The sequence below is a fragment of the Tachypleus tridentatus genome, chromosome 7 (genome assembly GCF_004210375.1).
Source record: "Tachypleus tridentatus isolate NWPU-2018 chromosome 7, ASM421037v1, whole genome shotgun sequence".
NCBI classification, from domain to species: domain Eukaryota; kingdom Metazoa; phylum Arthropoda; class Merostomata; order Xiphosura; family Limulidae; genus Tachypleus; species Tachypleus tridentatus.
In genome coordinates, this window is record NC_134831.1 from 150,302,023 (window position 1) to 150,316,886 (window position 14,864).

Here is a 14,864-nt window from a genome sequence, read left to right on the forward strand (position 1 = left end):
TACCCAGGCTCTGTTTGAATTATGGACCACTTCATTCTTGCATTTTTTAAAGTTATTTTTATTTCCTTGCTTGTGGTAATTTTGGATCTGATCCTTGTATGTTAGATGCCTTTCAGTGTTTGTTTCGTGTGTCTTTCTTGATTCTATTACTAGTCTGCTCATTTCTTTTTGAAACTCGGATAACTTAGGAGGGAGATTATATTTTTCTTCCATATCTCTTCTGTTGATCTCCTTATCTTTTGTGTCCAGGTATTAATTGTTACACACAGCTCTGTTTCAATGTTCTCACAATTGTTTATTCTTGCCACCAGAACCCTTTTCTTCCAGGGATTTCTTGTATCCTATTCTTACTTGATGGATTCTTTATCTAAGCAAAATTGCCTATTGCTACTGGGATGGAGATGCTTGCAGGCTGTATCATGCTGCATTTCATCAAAATCTGTCTGTTGCCTCTCACTCTGAACTCAGAGTTTAAACAACCCTTTGATTAGGTCCTTCAAGCTAGATTGTGGACTATGCCTAGCATATTTGTCTCCTGTGATCTTCACCATCTTGCAGTTTTGTCTCCCTCTTAATACTGTCCCCCTCCTGTTGCTATTCTCCAGTCCATTCACAGTCTTTAATGGGTGAGTGCTTCTTGTATTTCTTTATCCATTTATGTTGTTCTCCTGTTCACCTCGTGGAACCCAGTGTGACTCATGTTGCTTGACAGAATATATATACTTTCTTCCCAAAGCCTGCAGTGAGTCAGAAGTAACAAAGTGTTAAACCTCGCTGGGGGCTGTCTGCTGTCTGCGTACTTCTTTGGCTCACGCATGCCTGCTTTTCAAATTAGGTTTTGTGGTAATCCATTGCAGTTTTGAGTAAAATATCTTTGAATTGGTAGGACTAATTTGATCTGGCTCATCCTTAATGTCTCCAAAATACAAATTCTTCTCCCCTGATCTTCAAACATAGCATGGGAAAACTCTGCTTTTCATAGCTGCTGGGGTAGTCAACTTGGAGAGTTCCTCAGCATAATGTGGTTGGGAGTAGGGCAGTTTAGTGGATGTCACCTGACTATTATATAAAATATCAATTTCCAGAGATGGATACAGTTTCCCACAAGTGGTACCCATCTATTAAACCCCACCATAGGGCATCACACTCTGTGGGCTTTCCCCAAAGAGAGCTGGTCTAGGTTTCCACAATTGTGTACCAGCCCTTCTATCATATCATTGTAGATGTTTAGCTACTATGTGCAGTGAGGTAAGTTTGTTGTTTCATAAATTAATGTTTTCATTACTTTAAAATGTATTTCTAGTAGATTTATTCCTCTCAATACCTTTACACTACTGGTGCACATTAGTCTTACCTTATCTAAGAATGAAGTTAATTTTGATTACAAGTATTTCTGGGAATCTACAGTTTATGTAATAATGTGTCTTAAGTGGAGGATAGCTCAAGACTAGAGGCATGCACAAAATCTCTACATGCACACATGTAGAGAATAGTTCCTGTATGCAGAGAAGTAAGTATTTGTTAAAAATACTTTTGCAGGTAAAACAAAAAACAAAAAAAACTTTCATTTATTCAATTATTGTAATTTTTGTGAGCTTTAACATTAAGTTGGACAACTTGAATTAATTGAAATAATAAAGTGTGATCCCAATAGCAATATTTTTAATTACTTGAATAGTTGAACCAATCAGAAACACTAATTTTATTTGATCTTTTTCTTTTTTATATTAATTGATTTTGTGTTAATATTGATTAGTATTGTTTTCCGTTATCCTGTTTGATGTGACTAATGTCCATAGGTTATCAATTGATTGAGTTAATTACCAAACTCTACTGTAGTCTTGAAGATGGCAAAAATAGGCATGGTTCTTTTTATCAAAATGTAAAAATTAAATATTAAAACTAATTCCCAGATTACAGATCAAGCAGTTCTTATGATATGGTTGGTTTTATTTTTATAAATTTTGTAATTTTTTTGTTTCAGCAATATTCAGTTGCAAAGTACTTTTGAGACATTAATGAGAGAAAAGTTAATAAAGAATACATAAATATTCAGCCAGTACAGCATTCAATCCAGTTAATTACTGCTATAATTTCTTTAGTTTACAAAATAAAATGGGGTGGTTTTATGCAATTTTTGGGGAGTAATTCTTTATACTTAGTGTTGTAATATGTAAAAAACATAAAATTACTTAGTGTGATGTAATTAGTATGCCCTCAGTGGTAGTGAATTAACCACAAGCAAGTTATTTAGTTGAAGATTAAATAATAGTATCTGATGTATTTAGATATGTTTATAATTCAAGCAAGAAGAATGGAGTTACTACCAGAATTTTGTTTTGGTTTTGTTTTTTTACACTTCCATAGCTGTTTATTTGTTGATAGTAAATAAATTCTTGCTTGTCCTGTGAAATAATCAGTAATAAACAACACGTATTGATTACTGTTTGTCTATTACTGTAAGGGTCCAACAGCACTCGGGACTATCCACTCCAGTGCTGAACCTACAACTTTTTTGGCATAACTGCTCTTATTTATGTGTGGCATATGTACAGTAGAGTCTGTATGCCTCTCTACAGATATATGGCCAGAGAAATATCTCCACAAGTTTGCTGTAGGACAAAACAATCCATGGTATCTTTTGATTCTTGTAGTAAATTTTAGAGGACTTCAACCTTTAGTGATTAGGACCAGTAGCAGTTTGGGCTCCATGCTTACTTGAGTCATAGCAGTAGTATAGTATACCCTCCTATATTTTTAGTTGCCCAAATAATTACCAGTGTCTATGTGACCCTATGTTACATACAGTAGAGAAGAAGGTTGTTTTGTAATTTGGAAGATATAAAAAAATGCCTAAACTAGACTTAGGTTTTTTAGTTGACCTTCCTGAAGTTTGTGTTGTCAATTTGTTATGCACCCATTAGAGAATCTGTTGTTATTGGCATGAACTTGAACAGAATCATGGTACCCCAAATAAAGGTACTCTATAAGTTTGTCTTTAAGTGAGTTATAATGAAGTTGTACTTCTGCAGTGTTTACTGGTCAGTATGCAGTCATATGCCTTTCTTTATCTGTAAAGCTCATAAACTACATCAGTGATGCATGATCTACCCTGATGTGGTATTTTCTAACTTGCAAATTTACCTTAGAATGGTTACTTAGGACCTACTAAATGGAGAGTTAAGGATATTGAACTATGGAGCACACTTCTCCACAAACTCTCAGATTCTTTAATTTAAGATATGATAATAGCAACGTTAATTAAATATTAATCACAGTGTGTCTTACAAATAATAAAAGTGTTTAATAAATACAAAAACAACACAATAAAATACTTAAAACACAAAAGACCATTTTATTTAAAAGCTTTTACCACTTCAAATGTAACTGTTTGATTAAAATTCTTAAAGTTAAGAAATAAATTCCCAAATTCCTGAAAAGTGAGAATATGCAATAATCCAAAATTAAACACGTTTACTTGAAGTAAATGTCAAATCTTAGAATTATGTAAGAACTCTTACCATGTTTGTACCCTTAGTTATAAAAGTAAAAAAAAAAAAAAAATCAAATAAAGACCTAAAGTCCTACTGAATGTGAAAAATCTGTTAAAACTCTCCAAAATTTCTGATTCTCTCAGAGCAAGCATGACCTTTTATATAAAAAGAAATTCTATATATAAACCACATTTGATCTCAGTGCAGGATCAGTGAGTGATCTCTTTGAAGCATTTCATATGCAAAGAGTATGGTCACATATAGTTGTTTGCTCTTCAACTGCCAACAGTAAAAATAATTCTCTCTAATTTCTTAAGTTATCTTTTCAAAATCTTGTACACTAACTAAGGTAGCAGAAAACATTGTACATTCCTGTGTTGCATGTACAATGAATTTTCTTCAATACCAGAGATGGTGGTGCTCAACAAATACTACAATTAACTAGTTTTGTCTGTTATCCAGTGATGGTGTGTGGTGAAAGTTGGCATTCTACTTGTGCATGCTGTATAACACGCTATACCATCTTATACTTTCAGTAGCACTTCTCTGATTCAGTGTCATTTACATTTATAACCAGCATGACTGAAAGATGAACTAGTATGTTTTTGTGGGTTTTTTTTCCAGCTAGAATGACTGTTGAGAGTTTAGTCTATTTTAAATGTTCAACCATAGTTAATGCAGAAAGTCCATTTTATTATGGTAAAATTAGTCTCAAAGTATTTGTAATGTGTTGAAAAATCAATAAACCCTCAGGTTTTCTTAATTACAGTTTAAGTCAAGGCCTACTTTAACATCATACACATTAACCCTAGGATCTGTACTGAAGAGACAGGGTTAGTATCAAGCTCCAAAGTGATTGAGGTACTGGCACATAAAGAAGCGCATAAAAAGTATAATAATTATAATATTCTTTAGATATGCCAGTGGCCCACTAAATATTAGTATTGTTGTGTATACACTTCTAATTATTTGTCTAAGAAACTGTAAGTATATCTATTTAAAATTTAGTTTTAGGACATGCTTCTTTTATATGTTGAATATTATTCACATTTTATCAGTGCAAGTTTGAATTATGACCATATGCAAGAATACTTTATTCACAGTAGTCACTGCTGCTACTGGAAGTCACATAGTTGAAGTTGTCAGCTTCTCAAAAGTAGCTGTTGTTTTATACAGGAAAAATTTTTAATAGGGTTATATTTATACTGGTATCAGCCATACTGTCTATTTTACCAGTATATTGCATTTGACTGAAATTTAAAAAGTATCAGTCAAATGTTCAGCTGATTGCTCTTCATATTTTCCTTACAATTTGTGACATATGGGGGGGGAAAAAATATATTTCACTGGAGTAACAGAACTTTGTAAATGCTCACAAAGTATATTGTAGTACACATAAACAAATAGAACACATTTCTTCAAAGTGTAACATGGAACTTGTTGAATAGGCCACCATAACATTTCCTTATGATAGATAGGATAGCAGCACACTTACAAAAATAGTAACTGATGTAGATGTCACATGTCACTAGAATTCTTGATCAGAGAAAACAACACCTCAAATTTATGGTAAAAAATTATTTCACTTGTGAAACACCACTGTCGTACTAAACACACCAGCTAAAGAACTTTACCATCACCACCATACTAGTGATGTCACTTCACTTGTTTTGATGATTTACTGATTACTCTGGTAAATATACAATAAGCATTTCTCAGAAATATTTATAGAAATTTCTGCTAGTAAACAATGCATAGAATACTTCCAACAATTTTTACACAGTGGAAGTGTCTAACCATATTTCTCTCCATATACTTTATAAAGTTTAGAAACTCTTAGACCATTCAGTTGTTTAACTAAATTAGAGCTCATCTCCTTGCTTAAAAAGTACAGGCCCCTAGACTTTATTCCTCTTGTCTGGAATTCTTAAGCTTGTCAAGTCCACTTTTGGCTTAGTCCTTCCCCTGCAATTATAAACTTATGTGAAAGAGAACATTCCATATACTCTGTTACACAACATTTAAGAAATATCTTTATTTCCACAGACAATTATATTTCACACACTTGTACAATGAGAACAGTGACTATCTTTTTAAATACATTGTGAACATTGAATGCAAATAAAGAATTTATGACATCACATAAAAATAACTTTATACAAATATTTCATGATCTAAGTTGGAAGCGATAAGGTCTAAGATCTATTTTTCCTATTCAGGTGATATATGTGAAATGATCAGTGTTTATATTAGACCTAAAGTTATTCCAGTGAAATGAGCTATAGACTGCAGATCTGTAATTGTTATTTAGAAGCAGGAAGGTAAATTATTATTCTTCAGACCTGCTTCTCTCTTTTTAAATTATTGCAAGTTCCATGTTATTGGTAGCAGCCATTACTTTTTCAAATATTACTTCAACCAAAAAAATGATATTATTATTCCATACTTTTCAAGTGCTAAAATTCAGGCATGGTTCTTCTTTCGTTACTTTCATTTATCAATAGCTAGATATTAAGTCTAGTGTACTAAAGCAGTGAAACTTTTCCAATATATGCAGTCATTCATCTCTGTGTTACAGTGCAACTCGGCAAGTTTTATCACATTCGCACGTAAAGGTTAACAAATATCCTTGGTATGTACCCTTTATTTTTTACATTTACTACTGGTAATGGTCAAGCATTCTCTGGTCAAGTTGTATCATTTTTCAGCAACTGCATTATCTCAGTACTAATATTTTGGGTAAACCATAGAAGCTCAAATTGTTGGTTTTAAAACATGAATTTACAATATTTGTATCATGTTTTACAGTCTGGCTTGCCAGAGAGATTGGCAAAGCATATGAGCAATTTTCTAAATTCAAATTCTCTGTTGATTTGCATTCTCATATCATTATGGGATTAAGTTTGTTTAGTCCAGAGGACCTTTCACACACAGGTAATCATGCCATTTAGTGGCAGAAAAGTCCTGTTCAGTGGAATTCATCCACATCCTAAGACTCATTTATCATTGCTTTTAGTTACAGCACTAGAAAATTATTATTATCAAGATAAGAATGATATTCTGATACTTTGAATATATGAATGTATGCAACTGCTTAATTTATGTAATAACATAAGAATCCATACTTGTGATAAGTTGCTGACAATGAAGGAGGAGACAAGATGTCTGTGACAAGAAGCAGTAAAAATAGATACTGCTAACAATGAAGTTTAACTCTCGAGATATTATAGGAAATGAAGATTACAAACAACTAAAACTTGACATAAATTGAATTAGAATATTTAAATATATTTTAGAAAATAAAATTTCATTCAAAACAAAATTAAGTGAAAATAAAAAGCACAGTCGACATGTACCTTTTTATAAACACTAAAGGGAAAGTAATTATCATTGTGTGCGTGTGTCTGATACTTAAATGTCCAAGATGAAACACATGTTCATTGAACATTTTTTGTACTTAAGCTGTGTTAGATTATAAGTAATTATTTTGTTAACTGATTGCTTTCTTACTCTGGTCAGCAGTTTTGAATTAGGATGACTGTGCCTGAACCTTAAAATCTCTGATCTAGCTGCTTAGCTCGTGTGTGTGTGTGTGTGTATTGTTTAAAGTACTTTTAGAATTGAAAATGTAAAATAGAAAGTAATGAAAACATGGAACTCCAAGGCAGGCTTAGTTCTTAAAAGCAGAAATGATTTTTCTCGAAAGTGTCAAAACTACTTCCAATATTCATTTTTTCTCTGTCCTTGGCTAATCACCATTTGAATGTGAAAGAATTTAGAAGTGTCTTCGTCTTGGTCTGAGTACAGTAAAGTGTGTACAGGACTGTGAGGGTAAGTTTCAGGCTCCACAGTTTAGGGAATGACAAATCCCATCATTCCGTTTCACAAGAATAGCACAGAAGTTGACAGTGGGTGCTTTCCATCCATTCAGCCCCTTTTCAGTTAAGGACAACTAGCGAAGATAGCCCTTTTACAGCTTTGCAAAATGTTTTACAAATAAGTAGTATATGACTGTTGTAACCACGCAGAAAAGTAATATTAGTTGCAGTATAGAAGTCCCATGAAAAGACAAATATTCGGTGTTTACCCCCCACATCTAAATTTTAGGCATCCGATATACAACTATCTATCTCAGCCATGGCATTTGGATTTACGGATCCATGTCAGACCCGTTTGTTAATGGTTTGCCGATGTTGTACTATTTCTTCTCGCCTACTCATCAACCTTGCCGGAAATTTTACTTCTTTTACCTCGCTTCACGGCAATCTCACCTACTTCGTGCATAAAAATATCAAAAATGATGCCCAAAATTACCCCCCCCTTCACACACACACACATAGTTAATGTGCTTAATCTCCAGATAAGCAAGAATAATCATAACAGGGCCAAAGGAAAATAAATGTATCTTCAAGCACCCAAGATGTTTACTTCTTGGCAGACGACATTTTAAAATCGATTGCGTTTCGTTCTTGTCTGAATTCCTATCGCGTATTTTGGATTTGGATACTACCCTCAGTCGCCTTTGCCACAAAAATAACACTTAGGACTTTATTTAGCATTTACCGATAACCCTATATTTCTGGAATAGACTTGTATGTTAGCAACATGTATGGTTTTTATAGAATATAAATGAAACTAAATGAATCAGATATACGATTGCCTCTTTGTTATGTCTAAATGGCCTCACTTTGATAATTACGTATATTTCCTAATGCTTTCTGTTTAATGTGTGTCGATAATCCATAGATATATAGCAGCGGTTAAGTAATAAACTGTTAATTGACCACTTGTTTTAATATATTTGACTGGCTTTTCAAGTCCTGATTAATGTTTCGGATAATTGAAACTTGAAATATTTTTTGCGATTCGTCATCTCGTCAAATTACAGTAAGTGAGGCATAATTTTATATTTTAAGAATTAGAAATTTTAGAAAGTCATCAAATAGAATTGTAATAGAATAATTTGTCAATACGTCACATCCGTTTTGTTATGACAGGCAAAACTAACGAGAAGATAGATATTAATTTAAATTGATTCCATCAAAATGGATAGTAAATAATATTTCTTTGCTTTTTTAATAAAAAGGACTGCGTTTCATAAAATATTTTGAAACTACGGTATTATCATTTCTTTAGTACTTAAGATACTTTCAGGATTGATTAGATGATAAAAAAAAATTGTACACATTCGTGAATCGTGTACATCTTGAATGTTCAGTGACTGTTTGTCACATGCATGTATCATGGGATTAGCACTTAATTATCCTAAAATGTTTAATATATTGAGTCATAATACCAAATATTTGCAATTGTTTCCTAAAATAAATGGTTAACATACCACGATATTTGTTTCGCTTACATCCTTATATTGAAATGAAATACGAAAACACTGCAGCATACTGCGTAAGGAGGAGGGGAAGGGGTGGTCGATAAGCGCACGCGCATAATATTCACTGCACAGAGCACGTGGTAACTAACGCCGACCTTGTAGATATTTGTTGAAGAGGTTAACGTTTCGGTGGCGGTAAGAATGTATTTTTAAACACTTTTCTTAAACATACGATTAAAATTGAAAGCGACTTGTTATTTTACAAAGTTTTTCTAAATATCTGAAATAATTGACTATTTGGTAGTTATTGTAGATACTATAATACGCAGTACAGTAGAGATTTTTTTTAAGACTAAACCTATGACAGTGTTCTCATACTATTAGTGTTAACACGAGTCATGTAGTAAGTAGCACTAATAATAGATCGATACAGTGAACAGTATTTATGGCGTTTATGATAAGGGCCGTCTTAAATTTCGTTTTGCATAAAACTTTAAACCTGTTTGTAGCTTAAGATTGAGAGAAATCTCTAATATTTTATATAATTGAAAAAAGTCGTTTAAATTTAAAAGAACAAAGAGGTCGCCTCGGTTTCGGAAGCATGGTGACAGTGGAGTTAATAAACTTGGTATTGAAACAATTGCGCTTTCTAAATAATAGATATATCAAAAGTGAATCCCGACCGAAATAAGAGGATATGTATTGCTGTGAGAGTTAATATTAATAACTTAGTGAAAAAAGGGGGAGGTATATGATTTTGATAGTTATTCTTATTGAACTGTAACAAAGAAATGAACAATATAGTTGAGGATTTGTAGAAGTACAAATGTTAGGAAAAATCTTTTATGGTTATGTGAACTATATCTTTAGCATATAGTAAAATATATCGCTGTAATATGAAGAAAAAACGTGCTAATTATTGTAAGAAATATTAGTAAGCTATTGTAAATAAAAAGTAATATTTAATTCTTAAAAATTTAAAGTGTCTAGTACAAATATATAAATAACTAATTACTTTCCATAAAAGACCAAGTTGATTTGTTTTTTGCAGAGTTACTATTTAAAAACTACTGTTCTGAAAGATGTAATTTCACATTTATTAATAAAATTAATTAAAATTAGCAAAATAATGAAAAAAACAAACTTGCATTTTAGGCCAAGTAAAAAGTTTAGTGTCTTGAATGTTTGAAAAGAGGGGGGGTCCTATTTTAATGACCTCTTTGAAATAAAGTTTGCACCTTTTTTAATGATTATTGCTTATTTTCAAAACTTCTGTGTGAAACAGAAGTTGGCTTTGTTTAATCAATCAAAAATTCAAATAATATATGACAAAGAAAAGGGGCAAAAATAAAACTTTCCATGGACTTAATGAGCCTTGACACTAAATTTGGTGAAGATAAATTGACAAGAGTTGGGGTAGTGGTAAAAGCACAGATATAAACTCTTAGAATGTATTGAATGTAAATATATGGGTGTGTTGGTCTAAAGATTCTTCCAGAGTGGATGCATGGAACTTGTTGGCAATAAATGAACAGCATGCACTCCACTTGTTTTTAAAATATGTACAAAAATTATTTACACTATGGAAATCAGTTGCATTTTAAATGCTATACAGTTTTCTTGTCAAAAGTTTTCTTAGGCTAATTCAATTGTTTTAGAATTCAGTTGATAAGGCAAACTATTTTTATTGCAGTAGTATCCATGTATAATTCATTTGCACTATTGTGTGAGTTCTGCAGTTGTGTTTTAAACTTCTTGTATTTGTCTACTCTTCTTACTTGTAATTGTTTTTTCTCAGAGTTCATGTATTTAGGATTAATTAACTAAGAACACCTTTTGACATGACAAGTTATTCTCCTTATCTCTTTCAAAATTATCTTTTGTGTGATTTTTGCTCTATTTCCACTTCTGGTTGCAGCTGTTTGTCTCTCATTTAGGTCTTGTAGAAATCTAACTTCAACATCAGTGAATTACAAACACAAAATAAATATATAATACTGCATTAAACTTTTTTAAATGTGACAGAAACTGGAAAAAAAAAACTTTTGTATAATCTCCCCATTGACATAATAAACCTCCATACCAAATTTGGTGAAAATCCACGTATAGGGGGATAAAGTAGTGGTAAAAGCATGCATAAAAAAACTGCAAAATGAAAGTCCATATATACCCCCTACATTTACCTTATGAACCTCCATACCTATTTTGATGAAAATCCATCCATGACCTGTGAAGTAGTTACTTGGACATAAAACAGACAGTACCATTATATTTATATGAATTTAATTGAACAAAGGTAAAGACCTATTGTATAAATGTTTTATTCATTCTTTAATGTTTTTGTTTCATGTACATGTACAACTTATGAAGCAGAACCAGTTTAGAGAGTGTAGTTTCAGACATGTACAAGTTATTTAAGACTGTATGATTTAATTCAGAATATATAAAAATTTGAAATCTGTGGTCACGTTATTCTGCCATTATATGTGCTGAAATTTAAAAATGGTTGTGTGACAGTGAGAATGCGACTTTTTCGTGGTCTTAGCAAGAAAAGGGGCTGTAGAGTTCTGGGTAGGCAGTCATTTTGTTGAACTGCAGCTGTTTCATGTTCGTATTAATAAGACTTTGTATTAAAAATTTACTGTTTTTGATTTTTAAGTGTAAATATAAAGTGATAATTCAAAAAATATTACAGTAAACACAATATTGGTTTCACAAAAATATCAGTGATAGTAGTTAAAGATTTTGAAAAGAAAACAACAGGCAGCATACTTGTAAATTTTAGTAATTGAGTATGAATTGAGGATTACATAGACATTTTATTAAAATTACATTAACTACGTGCTAGTAAAATTGTGGTATCCTAAATTTATAATTCAGTAATCATGGGAGTGAGGCTATTGGTAAACTTCTATACCCCTGAAACATTTATCTTCCAGGAAATTATTAATTCTGCTCTTAAACCCTGTTAACATAACTCCCACTTCTGATAACAAACTTCTCCAAGTCAGCTACTCTTACATGAAGCCTGGTCTGTCTCTTCTAATATTGTTTGTCTTCAGAATACAGCACAAATAAATCAGACCATTACTTAAGAATATTGTCTATCTGCAACAAAGAATATAAGTTCAAAGGTTATGCTTTGTTTCATTCTATCTATGAACATTATCAGTGTATCGTTCTCAGAGAGTGAAAATACATTGCTCAGTCCCATTATGTAAACTTGAATCATAGTGTTATCTAGGCTAGATAATTGATGGAATGTCATTTTTCCCAGCAACATGGAGCTGGATGTAATATTTGTAGTCCTGTCTCTTGCTTGTTTTCTTCTGCATATTTACTGTGACATTGTCAAAAAATGTGGGAAATCAGACAAGGACTTGTTCACCCTGTGTGGATTGTTACAGAAGAATATATGTTTCTATTAGTTTTATTTGTGAATTCATAGAGACTGCATCTGATTAGTCTGAGTACAAGGCTAATTTATTGTTAAAATTGAAAACCTTTGCATCTTGGTTAAAATAATTTTGAAAACTATCTATAGAATCTTCAAAATGTTTATCCAAAGTTAGTTTTTTCTGTAAAGCAGTTTTGTTTTCTCTACCTTAACATTATATAGGCTTGATCCATTTGCCTAGTCTTGTAACCACAACAGAAAATATGAAATATTTTTTCTCTATAGAATGACTGCATATTACAACAGTAAACAGTTTCCAGTTTATAACATTATTATTGATCTTTAAACTGTCAGATTACTAAACCTGAATAACAAACTAGAAATTATTCCAGTGCAAATACACAGCTCAAGTTATGTAGTGTACAAACTTCTAGCATGCATATCACATGGAAAAATGTTTTACGTTTTTTGTTTGTCAGGCGTTTGGGTTACGTAACCAAATTTGTTATTTTAAGAACCTAGAACAATAAGTTTGCACAAAAACTTCACATAAATGTGAGTTTAATACATTTTGCATTTAAAGTGTATAAAAATTTAATTCTGAATTTTGCTATGGTTGTTGATAGTATTTTACCAAATTTTTATTTATTTCAAACTTTCACAAAACAAAAATGTATCTAACTATTATAGTTTGTGGTTTTTATAACTAAATTTTGAGTAATAAAATAATTCCCATATTTGGTCAGTTTGATTTCTATAATGGCAATTTGAATCTTAAGTTGAATAATTCAGAGGCAATCAAGTTAGTATTATACTTAAAACCTCAATACTGGTTATGAATAATGATATATCAAGCATTAGAGAGTATTAATGACATTTTGAAAGACAGTAAGAGGAGGATGTGTCACGTTGGTTGAACATTTTGGTTTGTATCTATGTTATTGTGCAAATTAATTGAAACAAATGGTCATTTTACAATATTTTCAGCATGACGGCTGGTGTAGGCTCTCTGGACCTGCTGATTTCCTTTAATAGTCATATTTTCATACAGACAGCATCATTAGCTTTGTTTTGCAGTACGGTTGATCTATTTTTGGGATATAGAACAAAAGTTTGAGGAATATTACATCATTCGAAATTGCGTTAGAAGGGCAAGGAGACTAGTAAAAAAAAAAAACTTACCAACTCAATGAAGAAAAAACAGTATCAGTGGGGTCTGAAATACAAGAACTGGATGCAAGAACAATGGAGGAAGGTGTTATTCAGTGACAAGACTCGTTTCTTTGTACAGGGTCAAAGAAGTCTGCATGCTTGCAGAACTCCAGATGAGAAACTTCGAGAATCTCACAACAATTAGTGCATAAAACACCCCTTGAAGAAGATGTTTTGGGGCTTTTTCAGCTACTGGGGCATCAGAGGCTTACATATCATAGAAGGTATGATGCTAGGACCACAGTACATCGAAGTTTTGTAGAGAAGAGTCGTTCCAGAATTGAAAGAGATTTCCAGATGGATCTGGCATTTTTCAGCAAGATCTGGCTCCTTGCCACACATTGAAACTTGTGAAGAATTTTATGACTACAACGTGAATAAAGGTGCTGGACTGGCTTGGAAACTTTCCAGACTTGAATCCTATTGAAATTCTTTGAGTGATTTGTAAAGAAAGACTTCAGGGAAAATACTGTACTATGAAAGATAAGCTAATTGAGGTTATAATTGAGGTGTGGTACTGTGATCCAAAAATTAGTAAAGATTGCAGTCAACTCGTGGACTCAATGCCAAAGCGGATTAATGATCTTAAAAATAAAGGCAGTCATATCATGTATTAATTTGTAATTTTCGGATTCTCAGAAATGCAAAAAATTGAAAATATCAATTTGCTGTCTTGTTTCAATTAATTTGCACAAGGGTTAAGTAAAAATTAGATGGAGGCTTAAAGTGAGATTGTCTTAGCAATATATATAATATGAATATAAGTTTGTAACTTGTATTAAAACTCAGCAGCTCCAAAGAGGATGAAACAATCATTGAAATTCTGTAATACAGAGCAAATAATTGACATAGAAAAGTGAAGATTGGGAACATATTTTAATATTTTCTTTTGAAATTAAGATTGAAATATATATGTAATAAAATTAATTTATTAAGTGTTTTGATGCTACATTCATTGATGTATACATTGACAATAGAATACCTTAACTCCTTTTGCGATAGGCTCAGTATAATATATACAAGTTTTGTTCTACAACTTTTGATGCATTATGTATACCTTTGCAAAATTTAGTAGACTTTTAGCAAAGATTACAGGTTTTTGTACACAAAAAATCAGATTTTCTTAATGAAGTAATTTTACAAAAGAATGTGAAACTATTGAGTCTGTTTCGTTACAAGTATGAGTGCAAAGTGATTTTTCATGTTGTGATTAAAAACTATTCTTCCCCGAAAATCTCATAATTATCTCTGAAACCTCCTAAATGCATTTTAAACATCTGTTTTTCAGTAAAACTGTATTTTATCTTATTTTCTCTACCATAACGATATGGGATCTGTCAATTTGAGCAACATAATAACCATCATAAAATTAGGAAATATGAAAATTTTTTTTTCATTCTAGAATTAGTACATATAAAATGAAAACAAATGT

At 31.8% G+C, this 14,864-nt stretch overlaps 1 protein-coding gene across 5 annotated transcripts in view; it reads left to right on the top strand.

Annotated features, from left to right (window-relative positions):
- Window positions 1–14,864, top strand: part of Acn (apoptotic chromatin condensation inducer acinus) — a 59,873-nt gene that overhangs the window by 18,393 nt on the left and 26,616 nt on the right. Inside the window, exon 1 of one of the 5 annotated variants that reach the window (XM_076514729.1) lies at window positions 8,884–9,018. The exons of the other annotated variants lie outside the window; for them this stretch is intronic. The gene's annotated coding sequence lies outside the window, so the exon portion shown is untranslated. Of the gene's footprint in view, window positions 1–8,883; window positions 9,019–14,864 lie in introns of those variants that run through there. 5 annotated transcript variants of the gene reach the window in all.